Source organism: Callithrix jacchus, chromosome 9 (genome assembly GCF_049354715.1).
Source record: "Callithrix jacchus isolate 240 chromosome 9, calJac240_pri, whole genome shotgun sequence".
Classification (NCBI taxonomy): domain Eukaryota; kingdom Metazoa; phylum Chordata; class Mammalia; order Primates; family Cebidae; genus Callithrix; species Callithrix jacchus.
Genome location: NC_133510.1, coordinates 96,585,433 through 96,598,194, shown reverse-complemented (window position 1 = coordinate 96,598,194; position 12,762 = coordinate 96,585,433). Strand labels below are relative to the sequence as shown.

Here is a 12,762-nt window from a genome sequence, read left to right as displayed (position 1 = left end):
ATCTGGGCAAAGAAGAAAAGGAAAAAGAAGAGAGGGAAAGGAGGAGGAGGAGGAGGAGGAGCAGGAGGAGGAGGAGGAGGAGGAGTAAGGAGGAAAGGGAAGGGGGAAGGGAATAAGATAAAATGAAATACAGATGACGAATAAACATTTGACCTAGGTAACCTCACTAATTGTATTAGAGAAGGTTCTCCGGAGAAACAGAACCTATAGTATGTGTTTGTGTGTGTATGTGTACTTATATATAAAGAGACATTAGATTAGTTTAGCCAGTGGTCACCCAGGGGAGCATAAAGGTGAGATCTCAGAAAAATCTGGAAAAGGAGCAAAATTGTGGAAGTAGATCAACCTGGCAAGCTGTTCACAGGTGGCCTTAATACAGAACCCAATGAAAAGGCTCTTGAAGCAGTATTTGGGAAATATGGCAGCATAGTGGAAATTTTCTGATGAAGGATAGGGAAACCAAGTGTCCAGAGGCTTTGTGCTAATTACTTTTGAGATCCCTGCAGATGCTAAGAATGCTGCCAAAGATATGACTGGAATGTCTTTGGATGGAAAAGCAATTCAAGCAGAGCAAGCCAATGAACCATCTTTTGAAAGTGGTGGTAGGTGGAGACCACCACCTCCTTCAAGAAACAGAGACCCTCCAAGAAGTCTGAGCTGTAGAAGAAAAGGTAGTGGCAGAGCAAGAGGACATCCCTCATGTGGAGGACACATGGATGAGGGTGGGTACACTCTTAATCCCAGCATGAGCTCTTCTAGGACAGGGGTCCCCAACCTTTTGGGCACCAGGGACCAGTTTCATGAAACACAATTTTTCTACAGACCGGGGTGGGAGGATGGTTTTGGGATGAAACTGTTCCACCTCAGATCGTTAGGTATTAGAGTCTCATAAGGAACACAAAACCTACCAACATTATGGAGGTAATCTGCTTTACTCAAAGTCTACTGATTTAAATACTGTTTTGTTTTGTTTGAGACAGGGTCTCACTGTGTTGCCCAGACTGGAGTGCAGTAGTGTGATTATGGCTCACTACAGATTCAACCTCCCAGGCTCAGGCCATCCTCCCACTTCAGCCTCCCAAGTAGCTGGGACTACAGGTACACACCACCATGCTGGCTAATTTTCTTTTCTTTCGTTTTGTTTGTTTGTTTTTTGTAAAGACAAGGTTTTGTCATGTCACCCAGGCTGGTCTTGAACTTCTGGACTCAAGCAATCCTCTCCCCTAGGCCTCCCAAAGTGCTGGGATTACAGGCATGAGCCACTGTACCCAGCCTAAATTTTAGTCTCACCTAAAAAAAAAAATACCATCACAGTAACATCTAGACTGGTGTTTGACCAAAAACTGGGTACTAGAGCCTAGCCAAATTACACATAAAATTAGTCATCAAGCTAATAATAAAAATAGCAAATATAATTGACAATAAGCTATTTTTTACCCAGTGGGTTTGCAGGGATTAAGGAAGAAACTCACTGAGTTTTGCTGAGGGATAAGAGAGCACTTGTATACTATTGTGGGCCCACAGACATCAACAACTTTTCTGAGAGCATTTTGACAGTATCAAAATGGAAAGTGTGCATATCTTTCAAGAAATTAAAATAAACATTTTTTGTTTTTTTGAGACAGAGTCTCGGTCTGTTGCCCAGGCTGAACTGCGGTGGTGTGATCTCAGCTCACTGCAACCTCCACCTCCCGAGTTCAAGTCATTCTCCTGCCTCAGCCTCCTGAGTAGTTGGGACTACAGGCTCGTGCCACCACATCCAGCTATTTTTTTTTTTTTTTTTTTGTATTTTAGTAGATACGGGATTTCACTGTGTTGCCCAGGCTGGTCTTGAACTCCTGAGCTTAGGCAATCTGCTTGCCTTGGCCTCCCAAAGTGCTAAGATTACAAGCGTGAGCTACCGTACCCAGCCTTTATTTTATTTTTTGAGATGGAGTTTCACTCTGTTGCCCAGGCTGGAGTGCAATGGGATGCTCTTGGCTCACTGCAACCTCTGCCTCCCAGGTTCAAGTGATTCTCCTGCCTCAGCTTCCCAAGTAGCTGGGATTACAGGCACCTGCTACCACACCTAGCTAATTTTTGTATTTTTAGTAGAGACAGGGTTTCACTATATTGGCCAGGCTGGCTGACCTCAGGTGATCTACCAGCCTCTGCCTCCTAAAGTGCTTGGATTACAGACATGAGCCACCACACCTGGCTGTGCATGTTAACAAATACGTCCTTGCTCTCTGACTTTTCTTCCATCACAATCTCGCGTCAGAGAATTCTGGAGTGCCTCTGGACATTATCTGGCTTAGGGAAAGTTGGCTTAGGATACACAAAGTCGGGTTTAGTGGATGTATTTATGTGTTTAGTAATCACTGCCACATTATCTTCTTATTGTACAGATGGTCCCTGACTTACGATTTTTTGACTTAACAATGGTATAAAAGTGATACACAGTAGAAATCATACTTTGCATTTTGAATTGTAATCTTTTCCTGGGCTAGCAATATGCAATAGATAGTCTCTTGAGATGCCGGGCAGTGGTATCAACCGCAGATCCCAGCCAGCCACGAGATCATGAGGGTAAACAACTTGATACCGTACTCTACAATGTACTGTATTCAGTACATTACATGAGATGTTCAACACTTCATTATAAAACACACTTGTGTTCGATAATTTTGTCCAACTGTAGACTCATGTAAGTGTCCTGAGTATAGTTAAGGCAGGCCAGGCTGAGCTATGATATTCAGTAGGTTAGGGGTACATTTCCTTTTTTTTTCTTTTGAGATAGGGTCTCATTCTGTCACCCAGGCTAGAGTGCAGTGGTGCCATCATGGCTCACTGCAGTCTCTACTTCCCAGGCTCAAATGATCCTCCCACCTCAGTCTCCCTAGTAGCTAGGACTATAGGCATGTGCCACCACACTGAGCTAATTTTTAAATTTTTTTATAGAGACAGGGTCTATTATGTTGCACAGGCTGATCTAGAACTCCTGGGATCAAGCAATCCTCCCACCTTGACCTCTCAAAATGCTGGGATTACAGGCATGAGCCACGATACCTGGAACATTTCTGACTTAGAATATTTTCAATTTATGGTAGGTATATCAGGATGCAATTCCATCTAAGTTGAGGAGTATCTGTATCTGTATCCTAAAATTGTATTCTTTTCTTCAAGAGAGTTTCCAAAATTGTAACATTTTCCCAGACTCCTCAAAGCTGGGTCTGCCCACACACTGAGTCACGGTGTCATTTGCTTCACTCCCATGTACCTGTCCCCTGGAGTAACCTTGGACTTTGATGGCTTTGCCCTGATCTTAGTTTTATACCATTGTAGGTGTAGGTTGGCCCCTAATTTCCAATTAGGTGCAGGCTTTAGCTTAGAGTATGGCTTCCAACCCACATTTCTTTGTTCATTTTCTTTTTGTACCTCTATCCACCATTCCTCTACACACACACACACACACACACTCTCTCTCTCTCTCTCTCTCTCTCTCTCTCTCTCTCTCTCTCTCTCTCTCTCACTCTTAAGTATGAAAAGCTGGAGCACAGATTGGCCATGAGTCATTCTTTAAAAACAAGCTCAAATGGACAAGGCAAACACTTTTCAGGAATGCCCACAGTTGCCAGTCTTTATTTTAGATGACCAAGAGTAGGAAATCAGGCAGGTGGTCTGTCTTTGAATTGAGGCTGTTTAATGAGACAGAAATATTTCCAACTTTTAACCTAACAAAACAGTGAATGAATAAAATTCTCTTAAATTAGGAAGGATCCTCAAACCAAGATCTCAGAAAAAATTGTTAGCATATAAAAAGTGCTCTAGAACTATTAACCGAAGCTCATTTTAGATGAAAACATGCCCAGTACTGCATATGGACTCTATTTCCATCTAAAATGTTCTGAAAGAGAGTTTCTTCTATGGGCCCATATTCAAGATCAAGTTTTCGGTTGTTTATTTTGAGGGAGGGAAAGAAGGAGTTGTTTGCAGCTTCTTTCCTTCTTCCATTCTGTGCTTTTCCAAGAATGTTAACATTGTCTATGTTGTTGTTTTATGTTAACCTTCATATCTCTGCCAGATTTTTAAATCAGTTTTTTGCTTTAATTATGAAAGTAATCCAGGCTGGGTGCAGTGGCTTACACCTATAATGCCAGCACTTTGGGAGGCTGAGGCAGAAGGATAGCTGAAACCAAGTCTGAGGCCAACTGGGCAACACTGTGAGACACCATCTCTACAAAAAACTAAAAAATTAGCCAGGCACAGTGACACACACTCAGGAGGCTGAAGCAGGAGGATCATTTGAGCCCAGGAGGTTGAGGTTGCAGTGAACACCACTGCACACCAGCCTGAGTGACAGAGTGAGTCCCTGTCTCAAATAATAATAATGATAATAATAATAATAATAATTGCTTCTCAGCCTTATGGCTAAGATCAAGTACAAAAGAATAATAAAAATAAATAAAATATTTTAAAATAAAAACTAATCCATCACTTGTACCCCCAAAATATGTATATCTATTATGCATCAATTTTTTAAATTTAATTTAATTTGATTTTTCTTTTTTTGAGGCAGAGTCTTGCCTGGCCACCCAGGCTGGAGTACAGTGGCACCATCTTGGTTCATTGCAATCTCTGCCTCCTGGGTTCAACTGATTCTCCTGCCTCAGCCTCCCAAGTAGCTAGGATTACAGGCACCTGTCACCACACCCAGTTAATTTTTGTATTTTTTGTAGAGACTTGGTTTCACCCTGTTAGCCAGGGTGGTCTCGAACTCCTGGCCTCAAGTGATCCACCCACCTCAGCCTCCCAAAGTGCTGGGATTACAAGCGTGAGCCACTATACCCAGCCCAATTTAATTTTTAAAAAGCAATGCATTTATGTACTAATGAACAAATATTTACTGAGTGCCTACAATATTTCAGGCCCTTTTGTAGGGACTTATTTCACTAACTATGTTGTTAAGTACTCTTTGTAAATATTAAATTTAATATTGTATGATAAACAGGCCTCAGAATATATTCAGTCATTCTCTTTTTGTTAAATGTTTAAACCATTTCCCATTTCTCCATATTATACATAATGCAACAGTTACCTTCCTTGTTTAGAAACCCTTGTCTATATCTATGATGAATGCTTTGGGACAGACATACAGGAAAAGAATTACTACATCAAAGGGTATGAACAGTCAATTGACAAATATTTTAGCACACTTTCTAACATATATTATCACCTTTGACTTCTTCAAATCCTCTTCAAGAACCACCAATCTCTATTTCAAGACTGGGGGACATCATTCTATTCCTTTTATAGGGATTTGCTATTTTCTAAAACACTTTCATTTTCTGATAGCAATAAAAGTAGTCTGGTGCTGATACAAACTAATGTTGTTTTCTTGACACTTACAGCTCATCTGCTTAGGATCACTTTGATTTGCACTCTTTTTGCAAAGGCAAAACATCTAAAGAAGAAACAGTATCACTGGACACAGACAAAAAGCCCACCTGGGGAGAAAATTATCCATGAGAAAGAGTCATATGAAGGTATGTGAGATTATATTAATCATCTTCCTTACTGCATGTATTGGGATTTTGGGGGTGCATAGCAAAACACTTCAATAGCCTTGCTTTGAACAGTAACAGCATGTTGTTAAATGTGCCTTTCAACTCAGCACCTCCACTCTGGCCACTCAGAGAGTAAAAATGCCCCATGGTGGTGCATTTCCATGTGGAAAACAAATTTTATTGATGGAAGAGCATTATGGACCCTAATTTTTTTCTGGAACGACTTTCTTTTTTTTGAGATGGAGTTTCACCCATCTCAAAAAAAAGAAACAGAGTGCAATAGTGCATTCTCAGCTCACTGCCACCTCTGCCTCTCAGGGTTGAAGCCATTCTCCTGCCTCAGCCAGCCAAGTAGCTGGGATTACAGGTGCCCACCACAACGCCTAGCTAATTTTTTTGCATTTTTAGTAGAAACCGGGTTTTACCATGTTAGCCAGAATGGTCTTGAACTCCTAGCCTCAGGTGATCTGCCTGCCTTGGCCTCCCAAAGTGCTAGGATTACAGGAGTGAGCCACCATGCCTGGCCTCTAGAACAACTTTCTACCAAAAAACAGTCCCACTTTCCAAGAAACGCATTGCCATCTTGAGAATGTCCCCAGTACCCGGTGTTCCAGAGATAAACCAAGGGGAAAAAACACCAGGAGCAAATTGGCCTCCTTCAAGGTGAAATATTTGCTAAGTGCATTGCCTTGTTGTCTTACTTGGATCGGAAGCCTGTTTAGCAGGAATTTGGTTTACATAATGGTCTGTTTAGGACAAGAATGATCAAGATTGAAGTTTAAGCTTTTCTCTTTCCTGGAAGCCAGGCAGCCTGAACCATTGACTGCCTGATCATTTCCCCTCTTGCTGTGTCCAGGTCATGAAGAAATCCATGATGAGAATACAGAGGGTTTTTCCTCTGGGTGACCAAATGGGACTTTATCAAAGTAGAGAAGAAAATCTGCAGTGGGGTATAGAGCAGTCATCATTTATGCATCCAACAATGGTTTGTTGAGTGCTTACTCTCTGCCAGAAGCTAGGCTAGGCCCTGTGTGAATAAAACAAACACATCTGCCTTGGTGATGCTTGCTGCTGCATGAGAAGCAAACATTAAACAAATATTCATACATGTCAATATAGAGCCATAGTCTTGGTAAGTACTAGGGCATCAAGAACACAGAGTTGGGAATGCCTGTAATACGGGTCTTTACCTTAATGTTGTCAGCATTTACATCTGAAGGGTGAGTCAAGGTTAACAGGAAAAGAAACAGGGAAGCATGTTTCCGGCAGAGGGAAGAACATAGAGGCTGAAGTTCAGAGTTAAGGGAAGGGGCAAGCATGCAAGATGTCTCCAGAGAAGCAGTCAGGGCCATACAGGACCTTAGGTTTGGGTCTTCATCCTAACAACAATGGGTCTTTAGACTTTCAAAGGCTCATGATCTGGTGAGTCTACTCATAGGCAATTACCTGAGAGAAATGAAAACTTATATTCACAAAAGACTTGAAGACACATATTCATAGCAGGCTTAAAATAGCTCCAAGCTGGAACCAACCCAAATGTTAATCAACAGGAGAGTGGATAAATAAATTGCCATAGGCCAGGCACAGCGGCTCGTGCCTGAAATCCCGGTACTTTGGGAGGCTGACGTGGGCACATCACTTGAGGTCAGGAGTTCAAGACCAGCTTGCCAACATGGTGAAACCCTGTCTCTACTAAAAATACAAAAATTAGCTGGTTGTGGTGGTACATGCCTGTAATCTCAGCTACTTGGGAGGCTGAGGCAGGAGAATAGCTTGAACCCAGGAGGCAGAGGTTGCAATGAGCCCAGATACATGCCGCTGCACACTAGCCTGGTTAGCTGGGTGACAGAGTGAGACTCTGTCTCAAAAAAAAAAAAAAAGCCATATATTTATACAGCATTCACACTCAGCATTGAAAAGGAACAGCCTAGGATCACACACCACCACAGGAGAATCTCAGAAAGATTATGTACAGTAAAATTAGCATGGCACAAAAACGTCTATCTTGTATGACTATATTTGTATGAAATCAAAAAATAGACAAAACTAATCTATGGTGACAAAAATCAGAAATGGTTGCCTCTGGGGTTGGAGGTAAGAAGAGGTTGAAATGGCTGGAAATGGGGAGCAAGGGAACTTTCTGAGATGATGGGATAGTCTATTATCTTGTTTAGGGTGGTGGTTTCACTGGTATATCCAGTTATCAAAACTCATCAAACTGTACTGAAGATCTGTGCATAAAAAGTTTTAAAAATGAAATACACATGCTAAAGTGTTGAAAGCACAGAAATGACGTCAGATTTGCACTGCAGATCAAGCACCCTGGCTTTGGTCTAGAGAAGGATTAGGGGCCAGAATGGAAGTGGATAGACCAGTTTCTCTCCTTGATGTGAATGACCTAGGAGCCAGGATACCCTAGAGCATTAATGAATGTCAGCCCCTCGCCTGAATTTAATATAGATTTCAGACTTCCCTGGCTGAATCCCCTGGGAACTGTTTGAAACAGCTGTCAAAGGACAGCAAGGGGAATTTAGCTGGAGAAAAAAGGCTGGGAAGCTGGGGTAAGACAACTAAGGAAGCCACAGGAAAAAAAGACAGATTGAACCCAACTTTGATTACATAGAATCTTTCAAGGCAAGATTAATCATATTTGTTTTGAATATTTCAGAACTGTCGAATGTCTCCTTGGGTTCTCTTCCTCATAGCTACAATTTCCTTCTGAAATTAAGAAATCTAGCAGACGAGGCCAGGCAATGGCTCACCCTTATAATCCCAGCACTTTGGGAGGCTGAGGCAGGCAGTTCACTTGAGGTTAGGAGTTTGAGACCAGTCTGGCCAACATGGTGAAACTCCATCTCTACAAAAAATACAAAAAAATTAGCCAGGCGTGGTGGCACATACCTCTAATCCTAGCTATTCAGAGGCTGGGGTATGAGAATTCCTTGAGCCCAGGAGGCAGAGGTTACAGTGAGCCAAGATCATGCCACTGCACTCCAGCCTGATCTACAGAGTCTCAAAATAAATAAATAAGAAATCTACCTGACTGAAACTGGCTAATGCAATAGGCAGGCAAAGATTATCTTTAATCCATAGTTAGAAATAAGAGAATTAAAATGAGATAAAACAGAGTCAGGTTATGTCTCAAAAAGATCATGGGCAAAATTACAGCAATGAAAGAGGATTTGAGGGCAGGAGGGTTAGTTTGTAGAATCACAGGTAGGATCCTAAAGGGTGGACAAGGTTTGAAAGGCACTTGCTGAAAGTTTAAAAGCAGTTAAGAATCTTTTGGTTGTCATGAGAAGGTGGAGCTCAGTACACTCAGGTATACCTTCGCCATGGTGGCCAACATCACCGTCTACGGCACCACCCGGCTCCTGCTGCACCTGCAGGGCTCGTCGCGGGTGGGGGTCACCCAGGACATCAGCGTCAGCGACCAACTGGGGGGCCAGGACGTGCCCATGTTCCGGAATCTGTCCCTGCTGGTGGTGGGTGTCGGCGACGTGTTCTTGCTGCTGTTCCACCCGGGCACCGAGGAGAGGCGCTGGCCGCGCGCAGAAGAGCATGGCCAGCACAGCCCCCTGTTGGCCCCTGCCGTCACCCAGACCTTGCTGCTCTGGAAGCACTGGGCTTCTGGGAGCCAGTTTTCTACTGGGTGGGCATCGTGAACCTGTCTCAGACCTACATGCGTGTACCTCGCCTATTCTCTCTATCTGCCCAAGAAGCTCATCGCGACCATTCCCCCGGTGATGTACCTCAGCGGCTTCTCCTTCCTCATGAAGCCCATCAACAAGTGCATCGGGAGGAACACGACCTACTCCTCGGGCCTCCTGGTGATCCTGGCGTTTGCTGCCCGGGTGGCGATCTCGGAGGAGCTGGGTGTGGCCGTGTACGCTGCGGCTGTGCTACGGGACTCCGGCTGTGCCACCATCCTTGTCACCTCGCTGGCCATGACGGGCGACCTCGTGAGCTTCTCGGATAAAGTGGCCAACGGGCTGGTAGTCATGGTCATCCAGAGCCTGCACCCCTGCCCCTCGGAGTCTGCTGCACGGCCTGCGTGAGCTTCTACAACTGGGCGATGGTGGCCGTGACGCAGGCGTGGGCGTGGCCACTGCCCTGCGTCTCTACAGCCTCCTGCTGTGGCCAATCCTCCTGTGACGCTGGGACCCTGAAGCCTGGCCCTGACTCTTGACGGCCTCCTGCACCTGTGCAAGGGAACCGTGGGGACACACAAGGATGGCCCCCGGGGAGAAGCTCCCACTGCCCCTCACTCTTCTCTGAACCCCTACCCTCCATCCTTGCCAGCTCCCGGGGATGGAGATCAGGGTAAGGGCGGCCGGGATGCCTGCCAGGGCCTTCTGAATCCAGAGGTTCACAGGGACCCATGGGCTTTGAGGGTGCCCATTCTCAACTCTAATCCATCCCAGCCCTCTGGAGAATTTGGGGTGCCCCTCTCGGCAGGGAGCAGGAAGTAGGAATTCCAGAGGGGTCTAGGGGAACCCTAACCCTGAGCTCAGCCCATTTCACCCCTCACCTCTGGCCTGGGGATCTCCAGATGCTGTCAGGGCCCCTTCCGGATGACTGCAGCCTGCAAGAGACCCAGCTGCAGAGCGGTGGTGGGACATGGACCCTACTATGGTGGGCAGCAGGGCTGCCCAGTAGGCTTGGTGGACTGTGCTAGCAGCAAAAAAAAAGAGCTGATGGCAAAATAAACAAACAAAAGGAATCTTTTGGTTGTAAGTAACAGAAAGATCCATTTGAATGGGCTTTAGCAGAAAAGTTACTTTTCTGGCCTAGGTAATTAGCAAGTAATTAGGACCTGGTTTCCCTTTCTCCATCTCTCAGAGGACCTTTGGGCTGACCTAATTCTCAGATAATCTTTTCATGGTCATATCTGCAGAAATGCCAGCCTCATAGTCCCTCAAGGTCATGTCCAACAGAGAGAAAAACTTATCTGTTGGTGACATTCATAAAAGTCTTGAGATGTTCTCTAATTGTACTGGTTTAGGTCATGTGCCCACTTCAGGAACACATATGTACGTTATCTTGGCCTGGGCCGTTACTCTACTCCTAATGCAGGGAGTCAGAGTGCCACTGAGATCTCAGACTACAAATGGAGAAAGGGTGAATCCCAGAAGGAAGTAGGCTGATGTTCTATGAATGTGTAGACAAAACAAAAATAAACAAACAAAAACTACAGGTGCAACGATTAACCCTGCTATTATAAGCAAACCCGGGATTCTTTTCAAAGAACAAAACCGCTAACCAGCTTAGATAGCTGTCTTTGAAATTTGCACTTGTCTGGATAAACACAAGGATGGAGGTTTCTGCTTAGCCTTAGGAACTGGGAAATCTAAAAGAGCAAATAGGGACAGTCCAACGTATTAAAGTAGGTCATGGTTAGAGATACTATGAGCTTGAGTAGGCATCTGGGAAATTTTATGTAACTTAAGGGAAGAAAATAAGAAAGTAATGTATGTACTTTTTCTTACAAATGATTTACTTCTTGTTGCTTTAAAGAAGAAAGTATTTGAGTAAAGTGATAACATACATTCAGTGCAATCATGTGATAGAAGTAGAAATATAATTTAGACTAAGGTGATTCATAAGAAAGAGATCCTTGGGGGGGTTGCCTGGATAAATGTTCTAATATTATGTGTAGATAGAAAAAATTATTTTGAACAACTGCTGCTTTTATTAGGAAAAATGCATCAGCCATTTGTAACCACTTTATTTCTTAGCATTTTGGATGGGATATATGAGATACTTATCAAAAGGAAGTTAGCTTTTGACAATGTAAAAAACAAGTTTATTTGAAGTCACTTTATGAGTGTGGTCTCTCTTTTTTTGGTGAAATGTGATCGAATCCCAAAGTCAAACTAGCTGAGGCCGAAAGGAATCTGTGTTGGAAGAGAGGCTCACATGATTCTGAGACAGCAAGAGCACACTGGGGCCTCACAGACCAGGATCAGAGGTTCCAACACTGCATGGAAGCTTCTCTCTTCATCTGTTTCTCTTGCACTGGCTTCTTCCTAGGAACTGTGCCACAAAGAAACCTCACGTCCTCTGTCTCTGTTGGTCCTAAAAAGAGAATAATCCTCTTGGGCCAGCTTTGGTTTTTCAAATCCTGAGAAAGGACCCTCATTGGCCTGGTGTGAGTTATGTGCTTACCAAGGAACAAAACACCATAAACGGGTCAGCCCTACTTAATATACTCACCTCAAGTCCAATCTGCCATGGCCAGGAGGGGAAATCCCCTTGTGAAGCATTTCTGGAAGGAAAATGGGCATTTCCCAGAGCAAAATGGTTCAGTTACTTCAACCTTCTTTGGAAGATTTTAGTTCAACTAATAGAACCAATACATTTCATTATTTCCTTAATAATGAAAAATATTAAAGTCAATAAAATAATTCTCACTTTAATAAACAAAGTTATAACTGCTCTGTTTATACAAAGCTTATATACCAGGATAAAATTATTGGCACAGGTAGCTTTCCCAAACATTTCGAAGGTGATTTCAGGTTTTGCTTTGTGCCCAGCCTGGGCAGATGGCCTCTCTCCTCTGCTGTGAACACTTCATGTCTGTTGGGAGGCAGAGCTTCCACATTTCTTAAAAAATGAATCCTAACCGTAGGAGCTCTATTCGCTCCTCTGGGACTTAAGGTCAAATCATCTTTAAACCTGCTTCTGACATTAAGCTTCAGTTTGCTGTTGTTTTTGAGACAGTCTATTGCTCTGTTGCCCAGGCTGGGGTACAGTGGCACAATCTTGGCTCACTGCAACCTCCACCTCGCAGGCTCAAGTGATTCTTGTTCCTCAGCATCCCGAGTAGCTGGGATTAGAGGCATGTGCCACCATGCCCAGCTAATTTTTGTATTTTTAGTAGAGAAGGGGTTTCACCATGTTGGCCAGGCTGGTCTCAAACTCCTGACCTCAGTTGATCCACCCACCTTGGCCTCCCAAAGTGGCTTACAGGTGTGAGGCACCATGCCTGGCCTTAAGCTTCAGTTCTGATCATACCATCTCTGCTTTGCACGTTGTTGTTGTTGTTGTTGTTGTTTGAGACAGGGTTTCACTTTGTTGCCCTGGGTCAGTGCAGCAACCTCAACCTCCCAGGCTGAAGGGATCCTCCCACCTCACCCTCCTGAGTAGTTGGGACTATAGGTACCTGCCACCATGCCTGGCTTATTTTTTATTTTCTGTAGAGAAAAGGTCTCTC

General features: G+C 44.0%; 1 pseudogene; it reads left to right on the top strand.

Moving 5' to 3' along the window:
* The window catches only part of LOC100395858 (major facilitator superfamily domain-containing protein 12 pseudogene), a 40,372-nt pseudogene extending 29,016 nt beyond the window's left edge, over window positions 1-11,356 (top strand).
* Window positions 11,357-12,762: the final 1,406 nt, after the last annotated feature.